Source organism: Carassius auratus, chromosome 9 (genome assembly GCF_003368295.1).
Source record: "Carassius auratus strain Wakin chromosome 9, ASM336829v1, whole genome shotgun sequence".
Taxonomy (NCBI): Eukaryota; Metazoa; Chordata; class Actinopteri; order Cypriniformes; family Cyprinidae; genus Carassius; species Carassius auratus.
Window position 1 is genome coordinate 17,174,790 of NC_039251.1, and position 11,584 is coordinate 17,186,373.

General features: G+C 38.0%; 1 long non-coding RNA gene across 1 annotated transcript; it reads left to right on the plus strand.

The window, feature by feature from the left end:
* Positions 1 to 6,636: 6,636 nt before the first annotated feature.
* LOC113109341 (uncharacterized) lies at positions 6,637 to 11,030 on the plus strand. The gene is made up of 3 exons (XR_003292941.1): positions 6,637 to 6,818; positions 10,744 to 10,865; positions 10,955 to 11,030. It is a non-coding gene; the product is annotated as an uncharacterized LOC113109341 (long non-coding RNA).
* The last annotated feature ends 554 nt before the right edge of the window (positions 11,031 to 11,584 follow it).

Below are 11,584 nucleotides of genomic sequence, written 5' to 3' on the forward strand. Positions count from 1 at the left end.
CAAGGCTCCTTTCCTGCCTGGAGGCCATTTGCAAGCCACACTTCCACTTTCATCCCCCAGCTGCCGGGCGAGCGTGCAGCTAATCCCAAAAGACCAGCTGCAACGTCCCCGGGAAAATCACTGGGTTTACCTGATCTAGCACTGAATTAATCTCCTTCCCCTCTGGGATGGGAACAAAGCACAGTTTGGTCCAGGAGGGACAGTGAGAGCGAGGAGGGAGGTTCCATGCACAACGCTTACACCCCCTCCCAGCTGGTGCTGCCTATGCCACCATGTATCACATCTCCCAAAAAATGCTGCTTTTAGCTATTTTGCTCCTCTTTATTATTTAATTTTTTGAGGAAGCTCGCTCTTTAAGGGGAAGAGAACGAGCAATTTTAGTTTACTGTGGAAAAATAGCACAAATTGTTATGTCACTGTGGTATATTGATGAGAACTACCTCAGTATAATAATTAGCTGAATCCTTCACTTCATTGTGGGATCAGATCACCTTCTAAGTACAAAGCTGCCAACACGATGATGCCTTTAGAGATATTTATATCAGAAGTTATTTTATGGACAGTAGCAGAGACATGATGAGAGGGAAAGTATGAATAACAGTCATTTATTTGTTAAAAATTTAATAAAATTGCCAGGGAATGCGCTGATGAAGAAAATGAAGAAAAGCAAGACATGTCTTCATGATTTGGAATGCCCTCGTCTGAAAATTTGCAGGTCAGGAAAATTAGGTTTGTCATGTAGACTGCAAGACATTTTTTTATACTTTTATTTAGCTAGCATTTAGCATTTTATTTGTTTTACTGAACTTTCTACTTTTCATCTATGATCAAAATAATAATAGATGTTTCGCGAGCACCAAATCGACATATTAAAATGATTTCTAAAGGATCGTGTGAGACTAAATACTGGAGTAAACCTTTGGGGAGGTTACTTTAGCAATGTGATATGTTACATATTACAAGTTGTTACCCTATTTAAAATGTAACAAGTAGTGTAATAAGTACGTAATGTAACTGATTACATTTGATAATTTTTTTACATTTCTAATGAATGTTTTCAACCGTAAATCAGCTAATCAACTCTGAGACAGGTTGTAGCCTAAAGCTTTCAGCAACAATGTGGATTGATTTAATTGGCACTTCAAATTCCAACAATAAAACCAATCAAAAACAGGCAAAGCAACAAATTAATACCATTCAACATATCCTAGCTTTTTACATAAACTATTCAGATGTATTCAACTGTAATTTAATTACATATTTTTGTCTTATAACCAATTACAGTTACATTTAATTAAATTACATAACACCGTTACATGAAACCAGTTACTCCCCAACACTGCTCTTTTATATATATATATATATATATATATATATATATATATATATATATATATATATATATATATATATATATATATACATATATATATATATATATATTTGAGCATATTTAAATCCACTCCTCAGATTTCCCTCCAAAATCAGCACAGAAAATTTGATTCCACAAAGTCCGTCTGGGTCTGATTATAAGTAGGGAAAAATATAGGTATTCTTTCAGTCATAAATCTCACTGTTTATTAGGGGGAAAGAGACACATGATACATATCGGCTTGGCAACATGTATGTTTTTACACTGACATCAACAATAACCTTAATGACTTCATCCTAATGAAAATCAATTTTCTAGCTGAGGTAAGTTTTCATGACAAATAGGACCTGATCCCAAAAGACAGACATGGAATATTCTATCTACTCCCTTTTTAATCAAATTATCCTTTCACCAAACCAGATCAAGACCCATTGTTTACACAGACAAAAAAACTAAAGAGAAAGAAGCATGTTTTGTTTGCAAAAAAATATAAAAAATCCTGCTTTGACAACCTTTGAGGGTGGAGGTCAACTCTGGGGACTATCAGTGAGGGGCGTTATGGGTGTGAAGCAACACTGACATCATAGATACATCCTCAACGGTGTGGAAGTGGGCAGAGAGAGAAAGAGAGAGAAAGAACTGGCCAAAACCACACTCTTCTTACGTCTGTGATGACCTCAATGAAAACAGTGTGATGAGTGGAGACACTCTCCACCAGCAAAGCAAACATTCGACTGGGGGCTGCTCTTGTGTGTCTTTGGATGGGCGAATGGCTGCCAAATATTTGTTTTTCTGCCCTGTTCCTTTCTACATGGGTCCAGCCACTGCTGATAGACTGTTGCTCGTCACCCACGTCGCATGTCTGGATTGAACTTTTCTTTGGGAGGAGCAGTATTAAAGGCCTGTTTTGAAGTCTTTTGAGTGGCCCATCTGTTTGAAAACAAGGTGCAATGATCGTGTGGACAAACTCGCGCAAGCTCTGCTGAGCAGACAGAATTATGCAGAAGAGTGCAACCATGGACACACCCTCAATTAATTTCACAACCCACCTATACATCTCATAGCGCTGACACCACACCCTTCTAACTAATAACAAACCCCCTCCACCCTTACACCACAACTCAGCAGCTCTCGTCATGCTCACACAAACACCCCATATCTTACACTTTTTTGGGCCTTTAAGATCACTGAGGTTGCTGTGTACAGATGCTGAACTTTCCAGATGAGGTTTCTAGAGAAAGCACTGAGGCGTAATGGTTAGGCTCACTTAGGTTTCACATATCTGGCTAACAGCCCATGTGCTTGCTCTATCTTTCCCTCTCTCTGTTTATCTTTATTTCGCTCTCTCACTTTCTCCACCCCAGACCAGTTACTTTCTATTTCTGAAGGAGCAACCAGCGCCATCAAGCACTATTTATAAGAGTGATGAGAGAGGTGATTTATAGGGCATTAAGTGGTGCTACTATAGGCAGATTGTTATCTAATCATCAGAAGAACAAGTGTAAATGGCCTCCAAGTAGGGCCGAGTGTTTTTATACATTCCTTGGATGAATTTAAATTCACAAGGTCTTGATTTGAATTCTAGTTCATTTCAGTTTCAGTGTGCATTTGCTCATATTTAAAAAAAGAGATCCTATTTTAGCTGTTGCTGTAATTTATCTAGGGAACCTTCTATAACTTGGTACATAATAAAAATATTAATGTTAAATATTAACAACAGGGCCGAGATTATGCTGTTTCATATATATAATAATCATCATAAACAAAAACAAAAGTTCAAAGTAGCATTTCCAGTGTACAATTGTTTTAAAAAGATAGTTAACCTTAAAAATGAAAATTTGGTCATTTTTACCCAGCCTCTAGTTGTTCCAAAACTGTATGAGTGTCTTTCCTCTGTTGAACATAAAATAATATTTTTTAAAGAATGTGGGTTACCAATCAGTTATTGACTGGAATTTACTTCCTTAGTATGGAGAAAAAATACAATGGAAGTCAATGAGACTAACAAAAGAAACCTCTGAATTTGTTCTATAACTTGACAGACTATTAAATCAAAAAGGGATTTGTTAAGACTGATTCACACAGTAATGGTTCAAGAGTTTGGGATTTGTTAAGACTGATTCACACAGTAATGGTTCATGAGTTTGAGTCTTTTTAAATGATACACTATAAGGGCCAGCTCATAAGAGTCATTTGATTATCAGATTAAAAGAAAAAAAAATGCTGACAATTTGCAATCAAAAGACAAATTTAAGTAGCAGTAGGTCACCTGAGCATTAAGCTCAAAATAATCTATGCACTGACCATTACAGTCTCTCCTAAAAAAAAAAAGAACTAAAACTAGTCCACCTTTCTCCAGTCTTTTTTCTATTCCCAACATCTATTTTGCCTTAAAAAAAGTTGAGTATTTGATATATGGAGTTTCGCCAACAGAGTTTCTTACCTCTTGCTTCCAGTCTCCAGTCCCCAGCCTGACTAATAATTGAAAGCCTGCATCGTTTCCCTGCACACTGGGGCTGGGCTGGGCTTTGATTCAGGCAGTGTGGGCACTGTTGCTTCGTCGCTCACTGGAGAGAACCTGAAACTGCTCTCTCCAACTCCACCTAGAGAGAACTCCTTTAGCCTCTTTACAGCACTAGTGGAGGAGAGCTGATTTCCCATTGTGCTTCATTAACCTTTCCTGGATCTCATCAGCATGGATTCATCAAAGTACATCTGAAGCACGCGCTTCAATACCATCATCGCATGAGGGAGTAGATGCGTCTCTAGATATTGTGGTGACTAACTGCAAATAGATAAACTAAAGATTAATAACCACAGATTAGACATGCATATGCTTCCAAAGGAGGCCGGTGTGCCTCAGGTGTGGGTACTGGGCCATTTTTCATTTCTCTGTAACAGTTCGTATTACTGTTTGATCACTTAAATAACACTACAAATGTGAGTCAGAAATCACATAAAAGATATCTTTGTATGAACATAGATCTGAATTATTAGGAAGGGGCAGCAATAGTGAATAAGAGTATTGATCTAGCATCTTTAGGTGTACAGACTTACACTCCATTAGTACTGGCGGTGGAAACAGCCATAAAACACAGCTTATCTTCTATCAGGCTAAGTGGGCAGATGCAATTCAAGCATTCAAATGGTAAGGAAGGATGTGGTCTAATGTGAAGATAATGTGAAGCGCATGTACGGCAGTGTGTGTCCACAGACTTGTGTACAGAGAAAGAGCGAGTGTGTGTTGGCTTTTTTAATGAGCACATACCCCTGCCCACTGCAACACAAACGATGAGAGGCTGTCAGCCCTAGTGGACTGGGGATGTGGAAATTGAATGGAGTCTTTCAGTTCTGTTGCTCATCTCCCCTGGGGTGAGAGACTTGTTACCATGGTTATGTTGGATTCTTGCAGCTAATGGGTGGGAGTAGCATAGCTTTGGCAACCTGGCTGCTGTCTAGGGTGGAATAGACATGCTGAGAGCTGGGGGGTGTGGTGGCAGGACTCTAGGACATGGGAGGTCACACACTGACAGGATTGCACAAAGACACACACGGGCACTGTTAGCAGAAAATGGAGAGACACAATGAAATGTGAGTGATTATGCTTGCAACTTCCTGTCTACATGTGCCTCCACTGGAAGGTCTAGTATGAGAGAACCAATGATTGCAAATATATCCTGCTAAGTTTCACAATTTTTTTTTTTAGATTTATCATTTCTAATACTTAGCATTAGGAGTTTATAACAAACTATAACAAACTCCTAACCTTAAGTGTTAGGCCTACAACATATTTTATGCAATTACATCAGTGTAAACTTTTTTTTATTTTTTTATTTAGCTAAGCAAGATGCTGCAAGGTTTGTTATACCAAGAAATGGTGTAAAATTTCTTCAGAGAGCTAGCTTGAAATTACATTTTGGATGGTAATATCATGGTGTAGCAACAGTTAAATCATGCTGAGCAAGTTAAGGATGGAACACACTACACAACGTCCATCACACTTGCCGAAAATGTTTTCAGAACTGTACACTAAATTACGAAATTGGACTCCTTCAAGCTGTAAATTGGGGGAAAAATCTGTCCAGAATTTATGCATCCCAGGCTTTAGTTATAGCCTTAAGAAATTAAATGGATTATTTTAGTTATTTTATTAATAAAGATGCATCGTGTATTTTTACCAGGAGTCTTAAGAAACTTTTTATTCAGCTTTTTACCTTCATGTTGTCATGCAACATACTATACATAGGCATGCATATCAATTGAATGTGTTGTACACTGCTACCAGATTGTAAATTGTTCTTTTTTTTGGAAATGCATGCACTGGGCACCCTGTTGAGGGAAAATGGGAATAAGAGAATTTTTACTTACCAGTGAACAACTACCTAGCAACCACACCTTGGCAACACCCTAGATTTTATTTTTGGTACAATGCTAAATGTGAAGTTAAAGAGAGAGATTATGTTTTTCCACATTGTGTTACCAAAATATTATTTCATATAGTTCCACTAAACATTTTTTTTAATGTGAAGAATATTGTTGAACCTATTCCACCTAAAAAACAACAACAAAACAAACAAACAAACAAGCAAAAAAAAAAAACTTTAGTGCAATGGAGAGTTTCCCTGATTCTTATAAATGTAACAACAGATAGCAATAGAGAATCTTTATTTTTAAGAGTGTAAACAAACCATGTTTAGAGTCTAAAGGACCACAAAACCTCTCCAGTGTCTTCTAAAAGCTTAGGACAGAAAAACAAATGAATACTATAATAGCAATGTGGTGTAATAATTCTCCACTTTTACCAAGGTGTTGCAATAATGATATCTGTTGCTATCTCAGACAGCAGACACAGCTTCCCTCTGGCTGTGAACATTAGCATGGGCTATGGAAGCACCTGAGGAAAACAATGACAGAAAGCTTGCTTTTCTTGTCTCCTCTTAAAACCAGTGGCTCCACTGGCAATCAGTAATACAAAAACAACATCTTGTGGCAAAAAAGTACAAATTAGCATCTCTGAATCAAAGTGGGTCATTGACTGGCATCACTGCTTCCCAAAAATCCCGACACTGAGTGTTCCAAATCGGCGCCTCAGTACCCTCCTCTTGAGCGATGCAGATGTCCTGGCTCGAGTTACACTTGAAAGACTGAGTCATGGCTGATGCCTGGCCCCCCAATGGACTCAAAGGAACTTGGCTCAGAGATTTATGAAACCCATCCCATCCCCTGCATGGAGTCGACAGAGCTTACAAAATATGAAAGATTTTTGTTTTCCAAACTCTGACTAACTTCTAGCTCCTTATAAATTAAGATACTCAGAAACAAAAGATTGCTTTCAGATTTTGTTCTGCCGACTACCACTATGAAATTCCTTCCCCTAAAATGAAGCAAAGAGACTCATGAAAACTGAAAGAGTTAGGAGTGAAAGGAAACCTCAGAGCAGATTCAGGTAAGAAAGAGATTGTATGTTTTATTGATGTGGAGCGTATGGTGATATTGATATTGGAATGTGCTAGTGGTGTAATTAGCCAGGAAAAACATTAAGCTCTCAGAGCGAGCAGTCACTGTGGAATGTGGGCGGGGATTAAGATCTACTCACCAATCAAGGAGCTTATAATATTATTCCACGTCTTGTGCTCCCAAATGTTGCCAGAAGTGTTATGTAATCCAATAAAGACTTCAGACTGTATTATGACAGTCAAATAACTGAGACTGCCAGCTGTTGTAGTAACTTCTGAAACCTGAAAAGATGTGTTAGATATCACTTGCATGAGTTGCGATCTTATCTAAATATGTCCAAACATTATTATTAAATACAATAAAACAATAGGTCATAAAAAATTCCATATAATCACATTTAATTAATTAAGTTGAGCAGCAGTCATAAAATGAGATGCATGCAGTGACAGAGTATTAGGTCACAGATTACTCCCTACTGTTGGCATACATTTTTTGTAACTAATCATGTTTCACAACAAGCAAAACTGCTACCAAGGTGAATGCTACTCTATGTACTATGTACACACTTTGACAGTGGAAACCATCTAATTCTTCTCCTGAAATCCTTGCATGTAAATTTAAACCAGGTCAGTGTGTGTGTTCTTGCTGATTCTCTCTCCTTTGTCCTCCAAAGCTCAGCAGTTCCATCGCTCACCCAGACTGCCTTGAGTCATGGCCACCACATGCTCTCATTGTCCAACTATTTTACTAACCGCATTGAGAGAGCTTTCATTTCAGTGGCTGCAGGGTCTGAAGGATACCCCGGGTCGACTACACCCAAACACTGAGGCAAACTGTTTGGACCACAGCCCTGAGGTCATATTAGTGGCTCAGGGGACATCTTCATTATTCATATTACACTCCGTAGAGTTTTCTTGTCTGAGTTAAGGCAAACATGCTGACCTCACTCTGCTTTAATCCAGGGAATAGTGGGATTCAAGACCTGATACAGCAAAACAATGTAAAGAACAATAGAAGTATCCAAAAGTAACAACAGCCAAGTACCAACTCTGTATATAACTTATATAATAAGGCCAATTATTCGCCGGTTCATTGTTGGTTTTGTTAACTTAAACAGAAATAAATAAATATACATTTTGTGAATTGAAATAAAGCTGTAATAAAACAAAATATGAGGTAAAACCTTGCATTGTTATACTGGCAACTAACTAAAATATCAGTCAAACAAGTTTAAGATGAAATACTAAACTAACTACAGTAAAACTAATTCTGAAATAAAAATAAATGGATGTGAAATAAAAATATTCAACCCCTCTCCAAACTAATAAAAATGACAAAAGCAAAAAGTGTATAAATTACTAAAACTTAAACTAAAATGAAAAGAGATACTATAAAAAAATAAAACCTAATACAATATTAATACAATATAAACAACACTGCATCAGTAGACAAAAAAAAAATATGCACACTACAAGGATTAAATCCAGGACTCCCTAGACTACTCTGATTTGCACTGTAGATTCTGTAAGAAACTCATTGTTACAAAAATGCACTCACAGTGGTGACAAAACCTACTTCACAAAGTTGCATTTTTGTGGCAGGCACAGTGTCTTACTGAAAAAAAAAAAAAAACTAAACATATAATTATTCCATTGTCATTGAACCCAAATGATACAAAATATGTTTCATGGCCGCTAAGAAATATGCCGCAATCTCGATTTACTTCTTATTAGGTGTGGCAAAAAGGTTCATTTTGCAGCCTGCATGGGAACAATAACTTGTGTCTGTGATGTCACTCTTGGACACAGAGGCCATGTCTCAACCCTTTACAACGACTCCGGGTCTATTAATCCTTTGCAGGAGCTCCAAATTATAGAACAAATGAAAGTAGCCGGCTCTCACCGCAGGGACAAGGATCGCCTATTTTGCTGACTCGTTAGTTGCATTTGACATGCCTGTTTGTGCAAGAGGGAGAGCAGGAGAATATTTATTGGCTTCCAGAAGTGTGAGAGAGCTGGGTACGAGCGGCTCAAGGGTCTTGTTATCGTCCTCTTTGCCTGCGTGTACTTTTTGGGGTTTAATGAACACTCGGGCGGTCCTCACGCTCCAATCAGACAGGAGTCTCTGGCACTTTCCGCTGCGCTCCGCCAGACTCGCCTCGGCACCGTTCGCCTCTCCTGTCCTCCAAATCAAATGAGAGGGACATGATGGCGATGCTGAAAGGCTCAGCGCCTGAATAATTGATGCCTTGACAAGTGTGGAGTCAATTTATCCAGTGGCACACTTTGAGTGAGATTGTGTGCATGATCAGCAGCAGCAGGGGGGAAATAAGTGCTCTTCTAATTTTATTTATTTAATTTTTTTTTTGAAGAAATTTCTGTTATGCAGCAGCATCCACACCAGACAGCACAAAGGTTTGTAAGACCGTAGTTTAGTCTCCTCTACTCTCACTGTTGAAATAAAAGCAGCTTCAGAGTAATAGCTGTCCAATTAACATGAAAAAGTTACAGCATATCCACTACAAATTAACATAAAATTTCAGTGAAATGCATTTATCAACACACCTCTTATAGATTTTCCATGACCATATGAAAATTAGCATTAGCTCCATTATGAATCTAGCCACAAAATGTGACTTTCTAAATCTGTCATTTATTTTTCTTGTTGATTTGCTAGACGTAAACATGAGACCTCTGAGGCATCAGTATGATATACACAAAGCAGTGAACAGGACAGCACAATCAAAACAACCTCATGGATTTCTACTTGGATAGCGCGCTAATTAACAATAACAGAAATGCCCCTGAGAATAAAGGATTTGTGCAGTCTGTCTTACTGCAAACAGATTCAGTATTATGAAAAAGTAACACGAGACCAGTGTTGAGCCAGCTACATTACTCCAAAAAAGCTAAACTACCAACTATACCAGGAGAAAACAATTAGCTGAGCTAAAAGCTATTGTTTTAAAGAAAGCAAAAGAGGTTTGCTACATAAAATTTGTTAAGACAATATTAAAACTAGTTAGTTGTAACCTGTGTAATATTTAAAAAATTAGAATGTAGAACAAAATGTCTCCAATGCCATGATCCTCCGACACTTCGTGACATGAACTTTGGACAATAAATCTTGTGGTTTGTGTAAGTTTGTGACAGTGGTTGAGTGTTAATGAAACACATTGGGACAGAAAATAAGCAGATATTTATATGAAAATTGGGAAGAAGAGGACATTATGAAATAGGACACTGGCTGGACGTCAAAATGGAAGTGTGTTTATGAGAAAGATTTGGCAGGAGGAGACCAAAGCCTGGGCCAGAATAAGAATAAAACACCAAATTATGTTACTTCTGGGAGTATCCCAAGTCAAAAATTCACTGTGGAGTCACTGGATTTCAAATTGGGGGTTCGTATTTGTAAATCTAAACAGTGCATTTAATTAATTCCATGCAACTTTTTTGGCAACTATGAAATGGACAGTAGTGTCTAATTTGTGTTTTTTTTTCAGACTCAAAATAAAGACTCAAAATACAATAGCTGAACACTGTTTCATAATAAAAATATAGTGATCATATTTAATTATAATATATACTATGTTTACCATATTCCATCGTTGTGAGCACATATTATTGAACAATTACTCAATCATGCAAACTTTGGTATAGTTTATATGGTAAGTGTCCAGTAAACAAAAATGGAAAACACTCAAACTCACACAAACACACAGACAAACATGTATAAATATTCTTTCCTGATATATCAATTTTTTTTTCATATCTAAAGAATCAATGAAGAAATAAAGAATAGAAAAACTATCTCACTTTAAAGCTCGAAAACAAACCTGAAAATGATTGTTTATCAATGAATGCCTGAAGATAATAATTCACCCAAACTAACTACTGTTTTCTGTGTGTAAATAGTGTGCTCGAAGCTTTTACGCTCCTTTCTCCACCTCCTCTTCACCATCCTGAATGTATGCTGTAAGAAAATGTCGAAGGTGGAGAGTAAAGCCTGGCCAAAGAACAGGATTCACTGAAACATGGTATTCACTTTCAATCTATCCAGTGCCTAACAATGTGAAGGCTGCAGTGGAAGTGAGTTTGAATGTGAAGTGTTGCTATTTCTCCTCAGGCGGTGGACTGTGGCAGATGCCACGCACCTTCGCCCACTCTCCACCCACACAGGAGCAGCCGTGTACTCGGGGCAGATTCAGTGTGCAAGCTGCACTCTGACAGATAAAGAAAATCACATTGATGCAGAGAGGGAGAAATGACGAGCTTCTCCTAGTGACTTAGCTCTGAATATTAGCGCTGGGCTAAATGAGTCTGAAAACCCTATTCACCAAGCATGGGATGAACAGTTGTGATCGTTCCAGTCACATCTATCACAGATTTGGTGTTTTTTCGTGGTAGCTCGATTACATTTTCAGAGATATTTTGTGTCACAGCGGACTGTTTGTTAAGCTGACAGCCATTTATAGAGCGCTGCCATGAAGGGTTATTGAAACATGACGTGGGTGAGGGTGTGAGTCTACGGTCTTGCATATACTGCTGTAAATCTGGTGCACTTACCTCGGCTCCATGCTGTTCCACTTGAGCTGTTTCTTTCAGCACTTCACTGCCATTTCAGACGAAGGAAAGGGACTTATTAACTTATATGGGATGAGACAACGGGAGTGCGCTTGCTTCATAACACTTCACCAACGCCCTGTGCAAGACAAATGTCATTAACATTCCATGGTTAAATGTTACAGTCCATCTA